The 25,822-nt window shown below is 38.0% G+C and overlaps 1 protein-coding gene across 2 annotated transcripts in view; it reads right to left on the reverse strand.

Moving 5' to 3' along the window:
* OXR1 (oxidation resistance 1) overlaps positions 1 to 25,428 on the reverse strand; it is a 157,704-nt gene extending 132,276 nt beyond the window's left edge. Inside the window, exons 1-2 of one of the 2 annotated variants that reach the window (XM_045560920.1) lie at positions 25,185 to 25,428; positions 17,533 to 17,592 (exon numbers count right to left, since the gene is read on the reverse strand). The gene's annotated coding sequence lies outside the window, so the exon portion shown is untranslated. The remainder of the gene's footprint in view (positions 1 to 17,532; positions 17,593 to 25,184) is intronic. The other variant, XM_045560918.1, reaches the window with a different exon arrangement.
* Positions 25,429 to 25,822: the final 394 nt, after the last annotated feature.

A 25,822-nucleotide genomic window follows, 5' to 3' on the forward strand; every position in this document is an offset into this window, starting at 1 on the left:
ACAGCTCTATAATTTTAATAGATTTACTTATTTTGAGGCTGAGATGACAATAGTGAAAGCACACTTTATACTTTATATGGGGTTAGATTCTAAAGTCCCTGGAAAAGTTCAAAGGAGTGTAATTCCACTGAAGCTACAGATAGTAGATATATCTAGGAATATTATCCAAGCCTACAAAGCTACCCTTGTTGAAGTGGTGGGCCCATGTTGGTTCTCCATGACCCTTTCCTTAGAGCTGATTGGATGATGAGTATGCACCTGACACTTGCCCCAAGGGCTGCTCTTTCATGGACAGATGGTCTGGACCAATCAGACACTCTCTCAAGTTGAAAGTAAAGATGGATTCTGGAGCTCAAAGACCATATAGCATCAGAGCCTAATGGGAGTCCTAACAAGAAAAGCAATGTGCAAACTAATGGACAAGGAGAGAAACTAGTTTACCAATGGAACAGAAAAGACTTGCAGAGGAAAGTGGAAATCAAAGGCCTTGGGAAAGCAGGGAGAGAGAGCCAGGCTTGGCTCCTGACTTCCTAGGACTGAGTATTGTACCACGAAGCCTGGCCTGTGGATGTCCATGCAGCTGCTTGCCCATTGTCATCTCCATCTTTGTTGAGTTTGGTTGGATCAGTTTTAATTTCTAGTCTTGACTATAAATAATGCTACCATTTAATGAGTACCAAATAACTTGCTAGAAAATTTACTTTTTTTTTCATTTAACCTTTATTAAAGCTCTGAAAAAATGTTACTCCTATTTTGTAAAAAAAAGGCAATAGGAAAAGGTAATAAGAAGATTTTGTCCAATGCTGTATAGTTTTATCGAAAGCTGGCAGAACTAGGATTGTCAGCTTAACACTGTCCTACTCCATTTTCCTGTGCAACCACCACCATTATGTCCAGAGACAGCTTCTTCTTAGCAGCTGACAAGCTGCCTCCACAAAATAAATGCTTCTTGCTTTCCTAATAACTAATATTATTTCCTAATACCATGTCCAAAATGATATCTAGGATGGTGGGGCTTTCTAACCCCTGACACAACGATGCCAAAGCTGCCCTTGGAAGTCTTAGCTCCCACACCAGATCTATAAATCTGATCATAATGCATACACTGTTTGAGGGATACAACGAGTAAGTAGATCTTTCTGAGAATGTAGACTATTTTAAAGAAACATGTGCTTCTCAACTAATCGCTAAGCACTCTGAGAGTAGGACCATGGCTGTGCCTATTCCATAATGAAAACTCAAATATCTTGGTTGTCACAGTCTATCTTATGTGTCAACTTGGGTAAGCTATGATGTCCAGTTGTTTAGTCAAACACCTGTCTAGATGTTATAAAGCATTTGTCAGATGTAATTAACATTTAAATCAGTGGACTTTAAGTAAAGCTGATTACTCTCCATAATGTGGATGGACTTTATCCAATCAACTGAAGGACTTCAGAGAAAAGACAGGTTTGCTGAAGAAGAAATTTGACCTCAAGACTGCAACATAGAAACCCTGCATGAGTTTTCAGCCTGCCTTGCCTCCTGTGTGGGATTTTAGCTTAAGACTGCAACATTAACTCCTACCTGAATTTACAGCGGCTTTCCCTACAATTAAGGACTTGCCAGCTCCCAAAATTGCAACAGCCAATACCTTAAAATAAAGCTGTCTATCTACCCATCTATCCATCCAGCTAAGATCCATCCTATGGGTTCTGTCTCTCTGGAGAACTCTAATATATTAATATAAGGTTTGTTGAGGTTGTTAGGGGTGAGATAATTTAATTTAGGTAATGCTAAAAAAATCCATTGTAATTTCAAATCACTAGTCAGTCCTTTGTAAAGGTGAGGGTAGAGATCCTGACTAGATGGCATTTTACATATCAGAATGTCTTAATGAATTATTGCAATACAAATGGAAAATCAGAGGCTGGACTGAGGAGGGGGATGGAGAGCTTAACAGCCGTGCAACCTTCCCAGTTTGGGAGAGTTTTGGAGAGTCAGAAGCTAGATGGCAGTTAGAAAAACAGTTTACAAAAGAAAGGCAGAAGGTCCAGCAACATGCCAAGAGGCCTGAGTCTGAGAAAGAAATCCCCCGTGGTGGGAAGTTATCAATAAATTCCTAGGAACAGTGGTGTTTGATACTGACTTTAAATTGTGTCCTGCTCTTTGGGATAATTACCTTCACCCCCTCTTAGCACCCTCTGACCTCCAATTAAGTGTGTCACACCCATAACATTGTTTTAGTTGTGCTTTGAGAGTCCCAAGGAAGAAAGTGGGGTTTCTAGTTGGAAGAAAAGTTGGCCAATGAGAGGTTCTGCACCCACTGGGAACTTTAATGAACAATGATGAATGATGATAACGACAGAGAACAGTTTGCAGCCATCGGTGACAGCATACTCTGAAAAGTGGTCAAATTTAAATTTGCCTCTCCTGGGGGGAAAACCAGTTTAGAAAGATAGCAATTATGAGTAGTAGCTGAGAACAATGACTAGGAATTAGACAATCCTGGGGTCAAATCCTATCCTCATTATTTACCAAGGGGTGATCTTGAGCCAGCTACCTCTCTGAGTACTCTATTTGTAAAATTGGGTAATGTAAAAAAAAAAAGCTCTTTAAGTCTTTAAAAAAGAGAGTGCATGTAAAGAATGTAGCAGACTACCCAGCACATAGAAAAATCTCAAATAATAGATATTATTATCATTAATAAAGAGAAGCCTGTGTGTCTTTTGATGTGGTTTGCAAATGCCACTTTATAATGGGCACATGTGCTTGATGCTGAGCTTCTTAAAGCCAACAGGAAAGCACATATTTGCCTCTGAAAGCCAAGCTTCCCACCTTCATGGCATCATGGCTCATCCGCTGACCCATAGGAATCATAGTCCTTCTGACCTTATTTCCCCTGATACATTTTAAAAATATGCTTGAAAATATATTTAAAGGGTAGTTTGGGTTTTTACAAAAGTATCATTGGTTTGAAGCCAAGTGTTATGGCATACAAGTAATACAGCACATACATCTGCTTTTTCAAAACTTTCCATTTAATTTCTGCAAGTGTTTAGGTTGCTTCTGTTTGTTCTTGATTTTTAAAGCAATTTCAAATAATTACTTTCTGAGACATGTGAAAGTGCTCTTTATTAAAATCTAAAGCTCTATTCAAATCTTTCTTTTTAGGGAGAATTACATATTCGATATTAAATGTTTGGGAAATACAGAAAAGTAATAAAAGTAAAATAACAACCACCCACCATATGCCTATCGCCCAGAGGGAACCATCAGTAAATAACACACACCTTCCTACACTGAATATGCTTCTCATTACTGATTTGCCAGATATATTGTCGCGATTTTACCTGATAGTTTTATTTCAGAAGGACGGTAGTATTATACCATTTTAAAAACATAGAAAAGTGGGATGAAAATGTTAAAGACTTTTTTTTGTTTTTCTTTTATATAGGCAAGCTACATGAAAAGTATTTTACACTCTATGTTTTTGGAGGAAAGCTAACTTGTAGATGAGGACAGCATCAAGGCTTTCTGATTCTAGATATAATCTCAGGAAATGTCAGGGAAAATGCCCACGTTATCACAGAGGATGCTTGATTTAATGGTATCATTCTTACTAACAGCAGGACCTGACTCTGTTGATATGCACTTTGAATACAGTAAGAGAACTCAGACCAGGATAGAAAAAAAAAAAGCATACCTTCAAGATATATAGGCTGTGATAACTTAATAGGGAAGTGAGATTGTTTTTTTTCCTTTAAAATTGCAAAGATGCTTTTAAAACAATAATATCCAGTGGTGAAAATGAGGTGAACTAGCTTTCTTATATACCGTTGCAGGGAATGTAAATGTAAATCATCTTTCTAAAGGGTAATATAATATATTTGAATTTATAAAAACTCTAAATAATAAGAATATTCACTAGGACATGATTCATAAAAACAAACAAAACAATAAAAACAGTTTAACTGTCTAACAATAGGGGAATAAGGAAATGGTTAAATAAGTAAGAATATCAGAGTAGAATTTTTGCTATCATTTATAGTCACATTTTTACTGTTAACTGGAGAAAAAAGTAAAATAAAGAACTGTACAATCATCCTAATTTTTATAAGACAAGTAAATACAGTCATCTTGTGTATGTGTACATATATATACACACATACACATGTGTATGTATACATGCATATGTATACATATATATACACAGACACAAGTATATAAAGTATATCTAACTGTTAACTTGATGAAACATAAAATTTTTGGAACTGAACACCATCTTCTGCCACCTACCCCACAGGCCAAAACATCCCTCTCATATTTTTTCAGTATTTACTAAACAGTACCACCACCCCTCATTTGCTCATGCCAAAACTATAAGAATCATTCTTGATTATTTCCTTTCTTTAACTCTCCAAATTCAATTTATCATCTGACTCTGTTTCACTTCCAAGTATTTAAATTCTGTCTATGTCTTTCCACCTCTTCTGCCAAAGTCCTACTCCAAGCTACCACTATCTTTTGCTTGGGCCTTGATAGTGACTTTCCAAATGGCCCCCACTTTTGTCCCTCTTCAGACAGTTTGGTTAGAGAAGATCATGTCATTTCCTTCGTAGGGGTTTGCTATTGCTGTGTAACAAACTACCATACATTTAATGACTTAATAGCAAAAAATATTTGTTTTCTTACAATTTGCTACTCACAGCTTTTGTGGGTCAGAAGTCCAGGCACAGCTTCGCTAAATTCCCTCTTCAGGGTCTAACCAGGCTGCAATCTCATCTGAGCCTCTTCCAAGATTGCTGGTTGTCATAATTTATTTCCTTTTGGCTGTAGCACTGAGGCCTTCAGCGGCTAAAGGGCACCCACTGTTCCTTGCCACTCAAGCTTCTCCACATGGCAGTTTGTTTCCTCCAGCCAACAGGAAAGTGTATCTGCTGCTCTGAACCTCTCTGACTACTTCTGCCTCTGACCTCTAGACCCTCGTTTAAAGGGCTCGGCTGATTATCCACTCAGGATAATCTCCCTCTTGAATAACTTAAAATCAACTGATTAAGAACCTAAATTACATTTCCAAAATCCCTTCACCTTTGCCACATAATATGACCTAATCACGAGAGTGATATGTCCTAACATTCATGTTCACATTCCCTCCCATGCTCAAGAGGAAGAGATTATACAGAAAATATAGACCAGAGGGAGGGGACTCCTGGGGGCTGTTAATGCATTGTATGTTTGTGTCTCCTCAAAGTGCAAAAATTGAAATTCTTACTCTAACCCAATGGGATAGTATTAGGAGGTGGGGTTTTGGGAGGTAAAATTAGGGTTATAATAGGTAATGAGGAACCTATGCTGGGATTAGTGCCCTTATGTTATATTAGATGAAGAGGCCAGAGTTCTCGCTATGTGAGGACACAAGGAAGAGAAGGCTTCTGCAAACCAGAAAAAGTGCCCTCACCAGACACCAGATCGGCTTGCACCTTGATCTTGGACTTCCCAGCTTCCAAACTGTATGAAACAAATGTTTGTTGTTTAAGCCACTCAGTCTGGTATTCTGTTATAGCAGCCTGACCAGAAGAAGATAGGAGTCATTTTATAATTCTGTCTACCACACCTCCCATCCTATACCATAGTTGTCTCTGGGTGATGCTATCTTGCATAATGTATTTTCTTTTTAATACTTTTTGTATTTTCTCAATTTTATATACTGAATATATGTTAGCATTCTCACTTTGTAAACAGTTTTCTAAGATCATGTCATTCTTCTGCTTAAAATCCTTCAGTGGCTTCTCATTCTGCTCTTAGAAAAGTCCAATAGTAGCCTGGAAGTCTCTGCATCATCTGGCTCCCTCCTGTCTGCCTCTCCAGCCTCCGTTTCTTTCAGAGAACTTATCAGCACTTTAAATTATCCTGCTTTTGTTTTCTTATGTTAATTTCCATGACTAGCATGTAAGCCCAAGGAAAACAAAGCCCTTCATGTCTTTTCTCCACTGTATCCCAGTACCTACACAGTGCCTAGCATGAAAAAATTGCTCAGTAAATATATGATGGGTGAACAAATGCTAAATGGAAAATAGACCTTTCTGGAGTCAGGCTACATGACATAGCCATATAAGTAAACTTGGAATAATACAATGAAATGTGAAGACCCATTTTGCAGTTCAGAAACTGACTGTATTATCCATGAAATGTAATTACAATCCTCAACAGTGACAGTCTCAAGTAACAGTCACAAAACAAAAAGAGGACTATTGGCCCCTGCTGGTCAGAGCCATCTACTGTTAAAGTTCACTAATCCATTGTTATTTTTATCCTAAAGCACAAAAGAGACTACCATCACTACTACCACTAATATGATTGACAAAGGACTCAGCAGCTCCAGAAGTTCATGAGTTCCTGTCACTGGAATTGTTCAAACAGAAGTTGCAGACCGCTGGCAGGAATGTTCAAGAAAGGATCTGAGCTTTAGATGAGAGGCTAGAAGAAACTATAGTCTAAGCTGGGCTAAACTCTAAGGGTAGCAAACCAGGAAGCCATAGGCACATTTGGTTTGTGGATGAGTTTTGTATGGAAGGCACACTATTTTTAAATTGATTTGAATATCTTTGGATGGGGAATATGCTCTCAAATTCCCATGGTTTCTATCACTTCTATTATTTGCAAATGATGTATACACTTATTTATAGTAGCTGCTTGGCCCTGAACAAGCATATGGATTTGCTACTCTTAGACTCCCTCAGGTGTATTCTGAAATCTGACATTGCAAAGGACAAGGTAATATATTAAAAGAGTTGTTGGCACAGAGGGATGTAAACTTTACACTAAGAATAATCCTTACTTTATGACTTGCAAATCCTTTCTCTACACTTTATCCTTGACATTCTAGCCCATGAAGTCTAACTCTCATTACTTAAGCTTGTGATTCACTTTGAAGATTTTATCTGTTGTCAAAATATTGACTTAACCTTTCCCAGTAAGAAACTTGATAACAATTCAATACGTCTGTGAACCAAAAGAAAATTAAAGAATCTCTTCTTGTTCCTAGGGTTGAAGAAAAAATATGACCCATTTCAGACATTAGAAAGAAGATATAAAAAGTAAGAAATCCATCTAATAATGTAAATACTGAATTTAGGCTCAGTGTTCTTTTGTATTTCAGACCATTGAGTTACAATTATATTTGATTTTGTCAATGTACAGTTTTAAACCACTATGATTGAGTGACTGTGTCCTACCACCAATTTTCACCATTTGAGATGCTGAATTAGTTTCTGCTAAATGGGATGCTGACATTTTCTCTTTTCAGTAATAAACGGCAAGTGGGAAGAAAGAAAACTATTCAGTGTGCATGAAAAGGAGGTAACACTATTCCCTAATATGCCTTTCAGCTTGCCTCCTTAACTGAAATGAGGCCTACCAAGTAAAGCCATTGAACTTTTCTAAAAAGTCCCCTCTTTCTCATTTGTTTATACTTCTCCAAAACAAGAGTAATTTTTGTAGTAACTTCCCATTTTATCAAATGAAATCCATGAAAGAATACTTTTTAAAACTGAGGCCATGAGGTACCAGAACTAGAGACCATTCTTCTAAGCAAAGTATTGCAAGAATGGAGAAACAAACACCACACATGCTCACTATTAAATTGGAACTAATCAATCAACACCCATGTGTACATATGGTAATAAAACTCAAGGGAAACCAAGTAGGTGGGAGGAAGGGACAGGTAAATTTACACTTAATGGGTGCAATGCACACTACCTTGGTGATGGGCACACTTATAACTTTGACTCAAACTGCACAAAAGCAAATCATGTAATCAAAATGTACCCCTGTAATATTCTGAAATATTAATAAAATTGAGGGCATGAGAAAAAAAATTATATACAAAGTTAGTCTCAATTTAAGGCAGTTTATTTGCTTAAAATATCAGGCACCTCTCATTAATTTACTTTATTTTATTTTTTCTGAGGGCAGGACATCCCTCAGTTGTGAGATTAAGTTTCTAAAGATTGTGTTCAAGGGCGAAATTTATACTAAAACTTCATTCTGAATGTATTCCATCTGGACTATGTAAATATGAATATTAAGCACTTCAAAATTAGCAATAGTTCTCATGAGTGTTGTTTTTATAGATAGTTTTGTGGTTTCTAAAAATATTAAAAGGCAGCACTTAGAATTACTATACATCTTATGTAGTGTTTTTATATATAATATTATTTTATGATATATTCTATATTATACATATTATATAATAGGTTTTAAAAACATCTGTCTCTTGGATTTTATAAACTTTTGGTTCACTTAACATAAAATATTAAACACAAGTCAAAATCAAAATACAACCCCAGATATTCATGAATAATTTTTTTGTTTTATAGGATACATTTGAATTGCCAGGGATATAATTTCACACATTAGTAATAATCACTTTGTGAACTCTTAATATCATGATGTTGCAAAATGCAGACCTGCCTAGATATCTGATTATTTTTAGGAAGTACTCTAAAATTAGAAAAAGCACAAATAGTAAGGGTATACAGTGTATACATCTGTGAATCATTAACACCACCATTTATGGTAACCTTTTCTTTTAGTCCAAATTTCATTTACAATTATACTGAATATTTACATATTGTTGGCACTTGTTCTTTTGTTTAAAAAATTTTGCTTTTACACCACACGTACTCACCATCAGATTGGTTTCACTGATCATCACCTAAGAGCACATATAGGAATAACATTAATCGGGTGTCGGGCAGATGAGGGTGGGGGAGGGGATGGGCGTATACACACATAATGAGTGCGATGTGCACCGTCTAGGCGATGGATATGCTTGAAGCTCTGATTCAGGGGTGGGGAGGGGCGGCAAGGGCAATATATGTAACCTAAACTTTTGTACCCCCATAATATGCTGAAATATAAAAAAATTTGCTTTTAGTTCTTTTCTTCACTATATTCCAAGTAGTTAAAATTCCACGTAAGAATACTGAGGCACACGGAAGTAATTGAAATTGTCCCTTCCCATTGTATTTCTCTGAATTGCATTTGTCGATATAAAAATTTAGTTAAGCAAAATGATCTGCGTAACATTCTGGTTAACTGAGGGTTTTTCCAAGCGTATATATGAGGATTTAAGTAATTTGCACCAAAATAGGAATGCTTATTACTCTTTAAGTACTCATAATGAAACAAAAGTCTAAGCAAGAGTAATGGATGAAGGAACTCTCTACTGGATAGGCTCTGGTCTCTTGAAAAGTCCTGGCATTCAACAGAGGTCTAGCTACATAAAAGCACAGTTTTACACAAATAAGAGCTGCTGAGAGGTGCTACCACTCTGTGGAAGAAGCACCTGGGTTGATGTCCTAGTTCTTCTGCTACTTCTGTGTGATCCTGGGCTGGAAAGATCACTTGACTTTTCGAAGCCTCTGATTCCTCATCTGTAAAATAGGCCTCATGGGGTTATGAGAACCATGAGACGATGTGGGCCGGAGGGCTTTGTCCACCTCAGGGCCCTAAGAGAATCTTATGTATCAACAGTCAAATCTTCAAATCAAAATACTCTAGCATAATTTTATCCCCACTGAAACCACCAATCTGCCACTATTATACCTGGAAGAGGTGATCAAGGATAAGGAGTTCCCAAAGTTCTACTTCTGCATTGAGTGAAAAATGAAAATAACCAAGCAATGTCGGTCCATCCTGAACCAAACACATATGGAAGGTGAACTGGACCATGGTGCCAATGATGTTTAACATCTCCTTTTGAGCTAGTGATGTTCACTCCTAATTGCTCTGATCAAGAAAGTGTCAGCCATCCAGATAAATAAAACAGCTATGGGCCGGGCGCGGTGGCTCACGCCTGTAATCCTAGCACTCTGGGAGGCCGAGGCAGGTGGATCGCTCGAGGTCAGGAGTTCGAGACCAGCCTGAGCAAGAGTGAGACCCCGTCTCTACTAAAAATAGAAAGAAATTATCTGGCCAACTAAAATATATATAGAAAAAATTAGCCGGGCATGGTGGCGCATGCCTGTAGTCCCAGCTATTCGGGAGGCTGAGGCAGTAGGATTGCTTAAGCCCAAGAGTTTGAGGTTGCTGTGAGCTAGGCTGACGCCATGGCACTCATTCTAGCCAGGGCAACAAAGTGACACTCTGTCTCAAAAACAAACAAACAAACAAAAAAAACAGCTATGGATATTTTCCACCTATGTACAAGATCTTTGCTTATCAAAAGGAAGATGAAGAAGTAGGCAATTCTGAAGGCAAGAATCAAACTCCACTGAGCACAATGGGTTTGCTTCCATGGAGCAAAGAAATGACAGTCACATTAGGATTGGGAAATTGCCAGACATTGGTAAGTAATTATCAAAACTGGAGAAGTTCCAGAGAAGCCAAGAGAAAGAGAGGAAAGAATTCCTTTTCTTCTATAGTGATAGAGCTGTGATAAGGATAGAAAGCTCCTGGCAGGAAAAAAATAAAGTTAGCAGAAGTAGTGAGCCTGAAGGAAATACCTTACAGGGCATGAAGCTTGCAGAAGAGGCATGTATGAAGCCATTAAGCCGTCATCTTAAAAGGTCAAGAAAAAATTGAAAAAGAGGTGGGAAAAGTCTGACCTAGTCATCTTATGGACCACATCCAAGCTGCAAGACTCCTCCAGAACACGTTTAAAATGTTTGGATGAGAGGTGGATACCATCATGTAGGACTCTAAAGGGGAAGTGTTGAGATAAACTATTAAATATAATGACCAGGAGGCACCTATGAAATAGGGGGAAGGCCCTGAACTTTGATGATATTGCATGGGAGGTTCTAGCACTGCAACTTCCTATGTAGTCTGAACAATCGATTAATCACACTACTTATTCACCAGAAGAAAGTCCTATATGGGCCATAAACCATGCTAAAAGCTGGAGATAGACAAGATATAGCCTCTGCTTTCAACTCACAGACAAGGAAACAAGTGAGTACAGAAGGAGGAGTTACTGCTCTGATAGGGACTGGCACAGGGTGCTGAGGAAACGGGGAGTCAGGGGTGGGATCACTGATTTCACCTTTGGTGCAATCAGGGAAGGCTCACCAGAGGAAGTGATACCCACCCAAGTGGATACTGAGAGAATCCTTAGAGGGTGGCCAGAGGAGGTGACAGAGAAAACAGTATGTGCAAAGGTCCAAAGGCAAGAAAGAGAGAGCTTAACAAATGGAGAAAGGAAGTAGCTTGGTACGTCTGGAGTGTGGACAGTGGAGGGGAAATTGGCAAGAGATGACACGGAAAGGTAAGCAGAAACCAGATCATGAAGAGCCTTTTGAATCATGATCAGAGATCTGGGGAAGGGGAAATCTGAGGGGGCAAATGGGGGATCACTAAGGGGTGAGTAAGTTAAGCAAACCTGTAAACTTCATTTTTTCACCTAGAATATGTAAATAATTCCACCTGCCTCAATGCGTTATAATGAACATCAAATACAAATGTATGAGAAGAATAAAGCTTTATAGAAAAATACTGCAGGCTGAGCGCAGTGGCTCATGCCTGTAATCCTAGCACTCTGGGAGGCCAACACTGGAGGATTGCTTCAGGTCAGGACTTTGAGACCAGCTTGAACAATAGTGTGACCCCATCTCTACTAAAAATAGAAAAATTAGCCAGGCATGGTGATGCATGCCTGCAGTCCCAGCTACTAGGGAGGCTGAGGCAGGAGGAATGCTTGAGCCCAGGAGTTTGAGGTTGCTGTAAGTTATGATGACGACACTCCTGCACTCTACCTGGGGTGACAGAGCAAGACTCTGTCTCAAAAAAAAAAAGAAAAAGAAAAAGAAAGAAAGATAGAAAGAAAAATACTGTAATATTCCTTTCCCTCACTGGACAAAGTACCAAAAACTGATATTGTTTAAGAGGTTTATTTTGTAGAATTGTTTGTGTTAAATTTGTCTTCCTGTCTTAGTCCACTTGGGCTGCTATAACAAAATACCATAAACTGGGTGGCTTATAAGGAACAGAAATCTATTTCTCACAGTTCTGAAGGTTGGGGATTCCAAAATCAAGGTGCCGTCAGACTTGGGGTCTGCTAATGGCCTGCATCTTCATTGGCAGTCATCTCCTCGCTCTAGCCTCATGTAGCCAAAGGGGCAAAAGTGTCTTTCTGGAGCCTCTTTTATAAGGACATGCATCTCATTCGTGTGAGAACTGTGCCCCCACGACCTAATCACCTCTCAAAGTTCCCTCCATTAAATACCATTGCCTTGGGGGTTAGGATTTCAACATATGAATTTTGGGGGTGTGCAAATATTCAGACCAGAGCCCTTGCCCTCTTTGCTTTAAAGATATGTATTCTGTTAGTATCCATACCATATACTAGTTCTCCATCGGCGAACTTACGCTGCTTTGAGAAAGAAAGAACCACTTAAGAATGGAAAATTCATAAAAAACACCAACGTTCCCTCTGCAAGTCATTGCTCAAAAGTCACCTGAGGCCCCACCCTGACCTTTCCCTACTTAAAAATACACTGTGCACAACCCTATCCCAATCCCTCTCAACCTGCTCCGCTTTTGCCTTTCCCATGGCACTTATTTTCTTGTAACATACCAGCAAAATTATTATTTATTGGTTCCGGAATGTAAGCTCCTTGAGGGCAAATATCTTCATCTATTGTGCTAACAGATTTATCTCATGTGCCTAGACTGATGCGTGGTACTAGTAGGTACTCAACAAATATTTATTGAATAAATTGAACAAATTGAAGAAAGGGAAGGTCAGTAGAAAGTTTAAAAAAAGAGAAAGTTTCAGTAAGTTTATATTAAATATTTTTAAAATAATATATGGTAAGATGAAATTGCACAATTAGGAAAAAGAAACATTTAGAATTCATTTTTCAACAATCTGAAGTCTTATTCAGCACTTTCTTTTATAAGAGTTCTTATTAACTAGTCCCCTCTGACCTGGGTTTCCAACAGCTTATATATAGACATGCCACAGATCCCATTTCCAGAAATATTCAAGTGTGTACTGAATTCTAATTTTAGCAAGTTATTGAGAATTTGAACACTGGTCTAGGAGTTTTATTTGCCACCAGTATTTATTGAATACACTGAATCCCTATTATGCCTGTGGGCTTGTTTACAAACAAGGAGGAAAAGGCTATTTCTACTATTACTGCATACTGGCAAAAGTGATCATAAAAACAAGACAAATGCTGCCTTTCTTACTATTTTTTTTCCCCATGAAGTATAGTTCTGGCTGTCTTAAGGAGAAATGATGTTTTTATTTGAACAGAGAGGGTAATGATGTGACTGCTAATAAAGCAAAAAGCTAGTTCTGTGCATGTTCCTTTCTCAGAGTCCAGGGACCAGGAGTCAGTTATGGTATTTTAAAGCGAGGGTTGCAGACTGGTGGTCCACAGGCCACAGCTGGCCCACACAAAGAACAGTGCGGTTTTGTCTGTTAGTTTCAAAAAACTTTTTTGGATTAATTGCCAACATTTAAGGAAGAGAAGGTGTTTCATAAAAATACAAAATGCCAATTTCCACTGAAAAACCTGGCAGCAATGAGCAAGCATTTCTGCAGGGCAACAGCTTAGTGGAGCTAAACAAGAGCTGTCTGTCTGACCAGGCAGGTGCTTGCCAGTTCCAGTATCTCCCCCGGCTACTTTCCCTCCCGTGTAGTACCCACCCTTGCAGGCACCGGGCAGTTGTGCAAAGACAAAGCACCTTTCATAGGAGGAGAGCCCAGCTCTGGTTCCTTTGTGCCAACTCTGCTGTTAGAGTTCCATAGGTCAGTTCTGACACTTAGCTGCAATACGAATCAGCCCATTTTTACCAATACCCTTAGGCTCCAAATTCCATACTTCATACCCCTCTTGACTGTCATCCTCTTATTTTTTAGGTGCCAACAATTTTTATTTTCAACTAAACTTGCTCTTAAAAGATATTTTGAAGTGATTCTCACTGAAGGCAGAAAGACAGATGAGAATACCAAGAGGTCTCCAAACAGGAGCTACAACTCTCAAATAAATAATAATGTTCTTAAAATAAAATAGCAGACCCTAAGCAGTACTTAAGGGTGGGGGTGTGGAAGAGGTTTTCAAGGCCTCTCTGGGGCCTTGATGTCATTCCACCAGTCTTATGGGTAACAAAGAGGACTCTCTCCAGCTTTGCTGGTTTCAGAACCACGTCTACAAACTGCCAGCTGAAGTAGATTATTAATTAATTTAATTTTGAATTAACTTAAGAAATGACAAGTAAGTTCTCTAACACAGAAACATTGATGCTGATATACCCCTCTTAGAGATTTACTCTATCAGGGACAAAGAAGAAATGAGCCCTCAAAATAAAGTCACATGTCCTTTAAACTGCCAGTTAGAGAAAAAAAATTAAAGCCTCAACACTTTAATAGATACTTATATTTTACTTCCCCTGAACATTTTATGACCCTTTCTGAAAATATGTCATTAGCAATCTTAACAAAGTCCTCAAAGTTTTAACCTATGATATCACAGATATGGTGCACTGCAGTGCTGTAGCATTCCAACATGATCGCCTGCTCCAGCTTGAGGTACCTTAAAACAAATCCACCCTCTATACTTTTGTTTCCTTGCTTACACAAACCACAGCCTACCAAGCAGTTGACATAAGGGCCTGTGCAGTGGGGCTTCGTAGGATGCGCAACCCCATTCCTGTCTTCATACAGCCTTGGTAAATAATCAAAGCATACCATAAACCTTGAGTTTGTGGTCTTGCTTGCTGCAACTGTACTTAGTTAAATGAGAATCAATCAAATCAGGTTGGTCAAGCACCTGTTTAATACTATGCATATGCTCCTATTGCTAGGTGCTAGGTGCTATTTGGTATGCAAAGATGAGTGAAATCAATTCTGGACCCACTACTCCATGTGACACCTTTATGCAAATTAGCAAAAAAGAGACACTCCTCTTAGTGGATGCAGGATGCTCAGGTTTTTGAGCAGAGTTCAGGCTGGATTTCAGTCACAAATCCTTGCTTTGGTTGGGTAACCTTGTGAAGGAGTCAACATGCACACTCACACATGGTGGCTCTGCAAGTCCTAGTCCTTGATCTCAGGATTGGGGTCTAACAGTCAAGGAGGCAGGTAGTCAAGTAATGAATATCCTAGGACAGAGGGTAACACAGGAAAGCTACACTTGAAATGCTACAGAGTTCAAAAGATGAAATTTTTATATAATCTAGGAATCCAGAAAAAACTTCACAAAAGAAATCTTAAAAGGTAGGCTACAATAGAAATGAGGAGAGCATTCAAGGAAGGGACTCTAAACAGAGGAAAATACCTAAAAAAAGAACAGGGCAGGGGAATGTAGCAGCACATATAGGAAATTCCATGGGTTCAGTATTGCTAGGGTCTTTGCAATGTTTGCGTAAATGATGGAAAGAGGTAGATTGGATCCGTGATGCAGAAGGCCCTGGGGGCCAAGCTGAGGATTCTGCTTTTAAATCAGTAGTCAGGGTCTCATGTGTTCTTTCACAGGAGCTGATGATAGTGTTAGGTAAGAGCTAACAATTATGAAATATTGTGTGCTAAGCTGTTTGCTAAGCCCTTGCCATGCATTATCTAATTTACCTCTCATGACAGTCTTTATGAAATATGTACTGTTATTATCTCCATTTTACAAACTAGAAAACCACACTTAGACAGGTTAGTGCTCCCATGACTGTGCAGGCTAGTAAGTGGGAGAGCAAGAGTCAAGTCCCTTTACAATTCAGAAGGCCTTAAACATAAGTGTTCTTCTCATTCCGTGAGTCAAAGCTATGCTTTGGCAATATTGGGTAAAACAAATGGAAATGGGGAAACAAGGGTGGAAAGATTATTGCAACGATTATTGCAATGTTCTGGTGAGAGGCAATGAGGACTGGGAGTGGCCGTGGAGATGGAGGGGAGTGAGTTCATTTGACTGGCATTGCAGAGGAAGAAAGTTACAGACTTAGTAACTGGCTGTTCAGGAGAGGGAAGTGTTGATAAAAAGGTTTAAAGTGGGGTGCTCAGCAGACAGGCAGTGCTAAAGATGATCAGGGGTGGGTTTCCAGGAACAGCTGAGCTCGATGGGCTGGAGGGGTGTTCAGGTGGAGATATCCCAGAGGCATAATGGCTGGAGTGCTAGCAGCCATGTGAAAGATAGGAGCTATGCACTAAGGATGGCAGAACAAAAAGACAGAGCAAAGATGACTGTGGAACCCAAGCTGCCTCCCTCTGGCCATTTCACATGAGTATAAAGGCTTAATTTGTCTCAATAGTGTAATTGGGTTTCTGTTACCACCAGCTAAACATACTTCTTTTTTGATGCAGACATTATATACATTTTCACTTCAGTAATGGAAAATGTGGTTCTGATTACCCTGTTTTCATCGATATCCACAATTTATACAAACAAGGTTAAGGATTCTCACCATTCCACCATAGTTCTGCTACAGCATTAATGGAACAAAGAGGTTTTGTTCTCTCATAAAATGCTAGTCCAGATAAAGTTGATATAAAGTAAGTAAGAGGTTTTAGATCAATTTACTCAAAGTTTGGGCAAGGAGGATATTTTCAACTAAAAAAAGGGAAATCAGAAAGATTAAAACCCAAAGCACCCTTATTGCAGGGAAGAAAGCTGAGGAACAAAGCAGGGCTTTACACTGAGAAAGATGAGAGTTGGTCTTCACATTTTCTAAAAAGAGGTATCAAAAGAAATCTATTGCTACCCACATGATGTGAGATTCTAGGCTTTGCAAGGATCAAGCTAAAGACAGTAACTTAGTCGGCTGCAGATTAAACCTCGCCTCTGATGGGTCACATCAGGAAGAAAAGCAGAGGAAACCTCAGATTACCTTTGATGGCATGACATGTGATTAAGGGAGGTTTTATCCCTTTGTCAGATGAGTTTTAGAGTGGTGTGTCCAGCGCCGGGAGCCACCCTGGAAAAGGAACATTGAAAAACCAGAGGACATCATAACATCACCAGGCTGCAGGCTCTGGTGAGAAGAGCTAGAGAACTAGGAATGTTAGGGTTCCCAAAGAGAAAGCCCAGCTGGGACATAAGTTACCAAATCTTGTCCTGAAACCTGTTTTCCTTTCAACATTCAGAGTGAGACCCACTCACTGTTAGTTAGTCTTCCTGCATGCTCCTTTAATACAATCACGTATTTTTGTCTTTTTTTCCTGTACTTTGACATTCCAAACTCACTTCCACTTTTGGGCCTCTGTGCTTGCTCTTGCCCTGGATCTTTAAAAGCTTGGCTTATCATTTCATGGGAGCCTGCCCTAAAAACTTCTGGAGTTGGAAGTGGTTTTGTTTCAAATGTTGGTTCCACCACTTAGGAGCATTCTGGCCTTGCCTCAGTGTCTGTAAAGTGAAATAGACTTGGGAGAAATAGACTTGGAAGTTGCTGTAAGGATCAAATGAAACAAATCATGGAAATCACTTTGGACCATGCCTTTAATTTTATGTTCTCATAGTGCTCCAGAGATATTTATCATTACTACTATTTAATGTATCTATCATCCTCTTAAATTATTTATTGATATTTTTAATTTATTGCCCATTTACTCACGCAATAATGAGTTCTATCAGTGTAGAGATCTTGATTTTCACTTCCCCATCTTCAGTGAGTCTAAGTAGGAACACAATAAATAAAAATTTGTTGCCTTTTCATTTAATAGGGAAGAGGCTATACGGTAAAGCAGGAAGAAGTAACTTTTCAGTAGGCCAATTCTGAATCTTCCACCATCCATGTCACCGTGGTCACTTTCAGGGCCTCAGTTTCCTTCTCAGTATAATTCTATATCTGGGTTACAGACCTGAGTTAATTTTATAAAGGTACTCGTGAAGAAGAAAAATGATGTATCAGGCAGCAGGGGGCAGCAGTGTGTCGAAAATGCATCTGCAGCTCGAACACCAGGTGTCCTCATTTCCCATTGTATGAACTACCTTGTGCTTAAATTTCTCTTTAAGCCATTACATCTTGTGAGATAAAGAAAGAACTGATGTCTTCAGAGAAGTTAAAGTGTAAACTTCCTTTTCTTTCTGTAAAAATGGAGTTTTCAATTCAAAGCTCAATGAAAACTCATTCTGGGCTTCTGATTTTATCCAATTAGGAAGCCGTCATAGGACCCCCAAGAACTGGGTGGACTGCAGTAGTGGCTGCAGTATTTCTCATTCCCAGCTGTATCTGTTTACTAGTTGTGTGACCTTGGGAATGTTGGGACTAAGTTGAAAAAGGTAACTTATCTGTAATTATACATTTAATTCTCAGACCAATCCTGTGAGTTAGATATTAAAACAACAAACAGAGGGAGATTAAGTAATCTGCCTAAGATCATGCAGCTGAAATATACAAGCCCTGATAGGAAGTTTATAACTATTATGCCATATTATAAGACATTGCTTGGTTTAAGAGTAGATGAGCAATTATATGTATTTCTTGCAAATAAATGAAAACTAAGGACCAAGGAACATTTTCCCTCTTGCTTGAAAGATCTGATCATTAAATAAGAGGGTCAGTGTTCAGTGAACCCAATATCTAGAGGTCCCATTAAAGATAACGCAAGATAGTTTGGGGATTCCTTTGAAATAGACTGAATTTCCACACCATCATCCTGCTTTCTTTTTGTTTCATTCTGTTTATATTTAGAATAGGATTCAGCTGGCCTTACATTTGTGGGCCTATCATTCTGAGTAATTCCTTATCTAACTCTTATCTTTTTGTTCGTAGGCATTGTGGTACCATTTTTTTTCCTTACCCCAGCTCAAAAATAATAGGTATACTTAACAGTGAAAATATTAATGTTCCCATCTAGATACCAACAAGAAAGGGAAAACATTCAGGAAAGGGATACGGAGAGGTTTCTAGAAGAGGAGGGGAGAAAAGCCAGGTTGTGTAGTTTATCCAGTCCCATCAGTGGCCACATGTGTGCGTACACATCAACCAGAACCCAGCTGACAATTATGAATCCGTCTATTTGGACTGCTCTGAGAAATGTAGCCTATCATTTGAGAACATTCTGTATTTAAATTCCATCTTAAAGAGCAACCATAATTAAGGTTCCTTTGTATTTTCAAATATAACTCTATTGTCATGATAAGCAAGCTTGTGGGAGATATTTGTGAGTGTGAACTTCCAGTGGGCCTTTAACGCTGCCTGCCATTTGCACTGTATTTTCCTAGCTCATTCACTCTGCCACTCTCCTAGAAGACAATTTCATACCATTTCTTCTTTCCTAAAACCCCCCACAGCTCTTCCTTCATTCTTATTCTCCATTGATGATCTTGGTTCTCAATTTACTGAAAAAAGTGTCTACAGACTCCCAGTACCTCATCCACCCACCTACCAGCATCTGCGCCCACTGACTCACCCTTCTCATGTGCTCCTATTTTAAGCTAATTTATCCCCATCCTCTCTCACCTATTCAAAAACAACCCTTCTGAAACTCTCTGCTCTCTTCTACACATTGCCAAATTTCCCCTTCTCTACTGGATTGCTCTCATCCACATAAAAATATGCTGTTATTTTTCCCATCTTAATTAAGCCCTCTCTTGACCCAATTTACTCCATGGATAAACACTCCTTTCTACTGCTTCTCTTTACAGAAAATCTCCTGGAAATTCTCTATATTTACCATTTCTAAGTCCTTCTTTCCCATGTTCTGTCCTAAATCCACTCCAGTTGGGCCTGAAGACCCACCACTGAACTTAAGTACTTTTGTTAAAGTCACCAATGACCTCCTCCTTGGTAAAACCAATAATCAGCTCAGTTCTCACTCAATACATTGATCTCTACCTCCTTCTGCACATGCTTTTCTCACTGGCTCCCAGGACATCACAGTCTCCTGGCTTCCTCCTCCACTGTCTGCTCCTCCTCAGCCTCTTTTCCAGGTCCACTTCTTCCCCATCAGCACTGGATACCTGAGGCCTCAATGCTTGGTCATCCATCTATGCTTCCTCCCTTTGTGAGCTTATCCATGGTTTTTGTTATCATCTATAAATTGAAGACTCCTAAATTAATATTTCTAACACAGATTTTCTCCCAAATTCCAGATTTGTAAAGCATACCAGCTTATTCTACATCTCTATTTGGAGACCTAGCTGACATCTGAAACTTAAGATGTCCAGAAATAAACTCCTAAATTCTCTACAAACTTGCTCCATCCTCATTGTTCCCACTTTATTTGAGGGCAAGCCCATCATTTTCCCAGGCCAAAAGCTTTGGAGGGATACTTGAGTCCTTTTTTGGTTTGTGTTTAATTTCTTTCTACTCTTTACACCCCATATCATATTTATCAGGAAAATCTATCAGCTCTACCTCTAAAATATTAACATATACAGATCGTGACCACTTCTCACTACTTCCATCACTGCCATCTTGGTCTGAATCACCATAATTTCTCACCTGAATCATGGCTATAACTTCCTAACTGGTCTCTTTGCTTCCTCTCTTCCTGTTCCAACAGTCTACCTTCTACACTCTAGCTAGAATGAGTCTTTCAAAAATATAAGTCAGATCTTGTCAATTCTTTGCTCAAAATCACTAACTACTTCTCTTTTCACTCTGAGTAAGAGCTATAGCCCTGTAATTCAGAGTAAAATCTTTTAAGATATCCTCTGATCTGGCACCCATTATCTCTCCACACTCATTTCCCGTTTATCCTCCCCTTGTTTACTTCATTCTAGCCACTCTTACCTGGACGTTTCTGAAATATGTAAAGCAAGCTCTTGCCTCAAAGCCTCACTTTCCTTCTTGGGATTCTGTTTCCCCAGGGACCTGCATTGCTAACTCCCTCCCTTCCTTAGGTCTTTGCTCATCTTTGCCATCTTCCCAATGAGGAAAATCGTGGCACACCCCCTGTCTGGCACTGCTGATTTCTTTTTTCCTGGCTTGACATTGTCTTTACTCCACAGCACCTATTAACTAAGTTACTATACAATTTACTTATTTACTATGTTCATGTTTATTTTCACTTTTTCTGCCTGCCTCTGCTGATATGTTAGCTCCATAAGGAATTGAACTGAATGACTATAGCTTGTAGAATGGCGAATAATAAAATGATGTAAAGTTAAAAAAAAAAAAAAGAGTACTGAATTCAATCAGACAGAAAAGATAAAATTCAATCTGGGTAATGGATATATAACCTAGTAAATCAGTGTGAACAAAAGTTGCCTGAGATGATGGGGAAAATGAATGAGTAACGGAACATGAGATGTATGACAAGGATGTAAGAAAAGGAGTAGGCTTATCAAGTCCTATTAAAAGAAGGGACCTGGCTGGCTAACTTGTCATTGAATATAATTTTCCTAGAAGTAGCACTGAGAGGCCTTATTCTAGAATTACCACCCACAGCCTAAAACTATGGTCACAATTGCTGCAGTAGACTGGAGATGATCTAGTTAGATTTATAGAGGCATATTCGATTTCCTAGTCAACATGATAATTTAATTGTTTTGTCCCTTTATAGGTTTAGTTTTAATTTTTATCAAAGTTTCACATGAACTAAAGAAGCAAATGGCTATTTCTCCAGGACTTATACACTAAAACCATTCTCTACCCCCTTCCTTTTCCCCTCTCCTCAGAACCACTTTGAACTCTTTTCTTCTGACCTGCTCCAGCCTGAAATGTTCTTATCTGGGACAGCTGTCTTATCAGAACAGCCCTCCAAGAAGTCCCTTCACTCCTTCCTTACAGATATCTCATGTTTCTTGGATTCCATATTTTTTGCTTGTCTTGTTTTATTTTCCTATATTTGTGGAGTGCCATACGTGGGAGGGAAATTTTTAAAATGTGCATATATGAAAATGGTTTTATTCTACTCTCCAATTTGATTTATAATTTTAGTAAAACTCTTAATTTGCCATTAGAATTTTGAAGTAATACTCCATTATCTTCTAGTTTCTAGGGTTGCTGTACAGAAGTCCTATGTTGTTCTGATTCTTGATCCATTGAATGAATATGTCCTCTTGAAGATTTAAGCATCTTTTTTTTTGTCACCAGTTTTCCAAAGTTTCATGACAGCATGCCTACATGTGAGTCTTTTTTTATTCATTGTTCTTGGTACTGGGCTTTTTCAATTTGGAAACTGATGTTCTTCTGGGCTTTTTCAATTTGGAAACTGATGTCCTTCAGTTCTGGGAAATTCTCTTACATTATTTCTTTGATATTGATAATATTTCACTATAATATTTCCTTTCTCTTCTCTTTTTTCTCTGCTACCTCTTTCTGGAACTCCTGTTTGGATGATGGAGTACTGTGATTGGTTCTCTAATTGCCCTATTTTTTCCATCTTATTTTCATCCCTTTATCCTAATTTCCTAACTTCAGGAAGATTTCCCTCAAAGCTTTTACTGTGTTTTTCACAGTAAGTAAAGATATTATTTATGCAATAATATCTACATAATTTATGCAATTATATCTTGTTTCTTTTCTGAACATCCCTTTTTGTATCAACTTATTTTGGTTTTATGGATACAATATATTTTATCTTTTTGAGATTACTAAGAATGTTTTCAGAAGGTTTCTCTCTTCCCAAATTTTTTCTGTGTCTCCTAATTTTCTTTTTCTGTGACCTTGGTTTGGTTGATATTTTCACATTAGAAATTTCCCTCGGTAGCTTTCCTGTTTAAGAGTGAGGCACTAAAAAAGCAGATTGGAAGTGAGGCTTGTTGACTGCAGTTTTTACTGTAAGATGTTCAGGTTGAGCTGGTTCCTAACAGCTAGTAACTTTAGGTCTTTTCTCCTGGGTCAATCTACTTTTAAAAAAGGTATTTCAGTCCCACCTTTATTCCTATTTTCTGAAATACTCATCATCACCCATTGCTAGCCTTAACTTTCTCGGGTCTGCTAAACTATTTTTTTCAATTTCCAAAATTTTATTGCTGTTATCTCTTCTTCTCTTTTTGGTCTTTTTGGCCTATATCTCCTCAAGAAAATCCCTTTGCTGTCATTTCAGCTGAGGATGGAAAAGGAACAGATCTTAATGGCTGCATTTAATCTGCCGTCTTTTACTGGAAATCTTGCTTCCAGTCCTGATTTTAGCATGTTTGAAATGCTTAGGAGAAACTAATTTACTACATTTACAGGTTTGATTTATTAGTTTACAGGAGTTGTTTAAGTGTTTAGCGGGGATTGGCTTATTTCATTTTAAGTTTGCCTCACAAGGCATTTAAAGTGTTTGTTAAAAATTGTGTCCATTTGTAAATATAGTTTGAAGTGTTTAAAGGAGTTTAATTAGGTTTGGAAATGGGAGTAAATTTCGGGGGAATTTAATCTGTTAAATTTATGAGTTAATGGAATCAAGTGACTATATTTTCACACAAAAATACCTAGACTTATAAATTGTGCCTAAAGCTTAAGGAAAAGCTGCACTTTCTAATTAATATCCAGTTTATAAAAATTATATATTTAAATACAAATAACTTTAGTCTTTTTCACAGAAGACAAACCTCTCCTACCAAGTAAAAAAACTAATAGTTGGAAATAAATTAGATATAATGTAACTATATTATGTCACAGAAATGGAGAAACTATGGAGGAAATGGAATTTTGTTTCAGTTTTGGCTGAGGTCCCCAAGGCTGAAAACTGTGGAGTGGGTGCCAAATATATCCATATCCTAAAAGTGATGCTAAGAGATTGTAACTTTGGTTTGGTCTATCATATCACTACAAGGTATATAACAATTGGTAAGGAAGATGCTTCTCCAAAGTCTGATTATGTTATATATAGTAATTTTTTCATAAAATAAGCCTAATAGTCAAGTGATAAGTAGTTTTAGAAAATAACTACAACAAGACAACAGCAAATACAACACTCTGTTGCTTCATACTTTTTTTTTGCTTCTTTATAAAATGTGTTTTCCCTCTAACTTCATTATTGTTAAGCTTCACTCATAAATTCAATAAGGGATTTGCCTCTTTAACATTAGAAAAGGCTAAGTTTAAATATTTTAGAAGACTATCTGTTTGTATTTAATGCTCTCCATTGTGGAATCCTACCACTAAGAAGAAATAATTATAAACTCTACAATGACAGACTTATTATTGCTTTATTCATCATGCTAGCTAACCAGAACATAGCATAAATATGGAAAGAAAAACCTTGTTGTTCTTAGTTTTGCTATTTTTAGCTGCCATACAGAACAAGAGCTTGTTCCTACTTTATTGTTAACTCTTACTCCTATACTTCTACATAATCTTGTTTTACCTAATAGATTTGTGCTATTTTTATTTCTCTTCAAGCAAATTACCCTGGGTTTTGACCAATGTTTGTCTTTCTATACACACATGACAATTAAAAAAAATCTATCAGTCTTGCTGTCTTTTTTTTATCCATTGTCATAAATTTTCTAATAGCTTTAGAAAATTTACCAGTCACTGGCTAGAAAATGATAATCTACTGATTTTTTTTCCTTACTATCAATTCTTTTGAGAATTTCAATACTGCTGTCTCATACTAAATAAATGTGACATTACATTAAATGTATTATAATATCATTTTATTCATCTGTTTTCATGTTTATAATAAAAAGATATTTTCTTCTATAAGTTTCTACTAATGGGCCGGGCGCGGTGGCTCACGCCTGTAATCCTAGCCCTCTGGGAGGCTGAGGCGGGTGGATCGCTTGAGGTCAGGAGTTCGAGACCAGCCTGAGTGAGACCCCGTCTCTACTAAAAATAGGAAGAAATTATCTGGCCAACTAAAAATATATATAGCAAAAAATTAGCCGGGCATGGTGGCGCATGCCTGTAGTCCCAGCTACTCGGGAGGCTGAGGCAGTAGGATCGCTTGAGCCCAGGAGTCTGAGGTTGCTGTGAGCTAGGCTGATGCCACGGCACTCACTCTAGCCCGGGCAACAAAGTGAGACTCTGTCTCAAAAAAAAAAAAAAAAAAAAAAAGTTTCTACTAATGAAATGGGAAATGGAAAGCAAAAAAATCAAATAATAGAAATAAGATAAATATTTTTAAAACTTACAGCAGAATCAAAATATTACAGACAACATGCATACTAATATTGTTTTTCTTAAAGCCAAGTTTCGGCAATTTCTGATACTCCATAGAAGGGCCACAAATATCCAAATCTACTGTTATTTGCATAATATTCTACTATTTGGTTAATTTCTAGGTTTTAGCAGGAGGATTCTGCTTTCCTCAACAAATGAATGGCATTTCAAGCAAATGAGAAATAAAAAAGTAGAAAAGCATGATTTCAGAAACTTACTTCTCAGGTTCTTGAATATTGGGCATATTTCCTTGGGATTCAGCTTTCTGCAGCAGTGGGTTGTCAAGTTCTCTTTCAAACATTCTTGCTATTTCACTGGGTTTATTTCCTTCCCAAGTTCTCAATCTCTAAGTACAGACTGTCTTTGAATAGCACCATTTTTCTCCATCTTTAGCAGACTGTTGAAGTGAGAAGTCTACACCTACCCACTTGTCTCCCTCTGACTAATTTTAAGAAGTTTTTAGTGCTAGGTAAGACAGTGGTAGCCAAAAGAATGAAGAAACAAATATGTGTTTTGGGTTCAAAAGAGTAAGTTATTCATTTACTCAAGGAATGTTCAGGAAAATATTTAGCTTCTGAAGTTAAACACATTTAGAGGACTGGAGAATATTTAAATATGTTGGTCTTGTATTGTTCCTCACAAAATATTAGCTTAAATCATGTCATATTTTCTGAAATAGAAAATATATTGCTTCATAAAAAAGAAATGGAAAAAAGAATGTTTTACAGGCAATAACAAGTGCTGGTGAGAATGTGGAGAAATTGGAACTGTCATGCACGGTTGGTGGGATGTAAAGTGATGCAACCACTATGGAAAAGAGTATGGAGGTTCCTCAGAAAATTAAAATAGAAATGAC

This window comes from Lemur catta, chromosome 9 (assembly GCF_020740605.2).
Source record: "Lemur catta isolate mLemCat1 chromosome 9, mLemCat1.pri, whole genome shotgun sequence".
Taxonomy (NCBI): Eukaryota; Metazoa; Chordata; class Mammalia; order Primates; family Lemuridae; genus Lemur; species Lemur catta.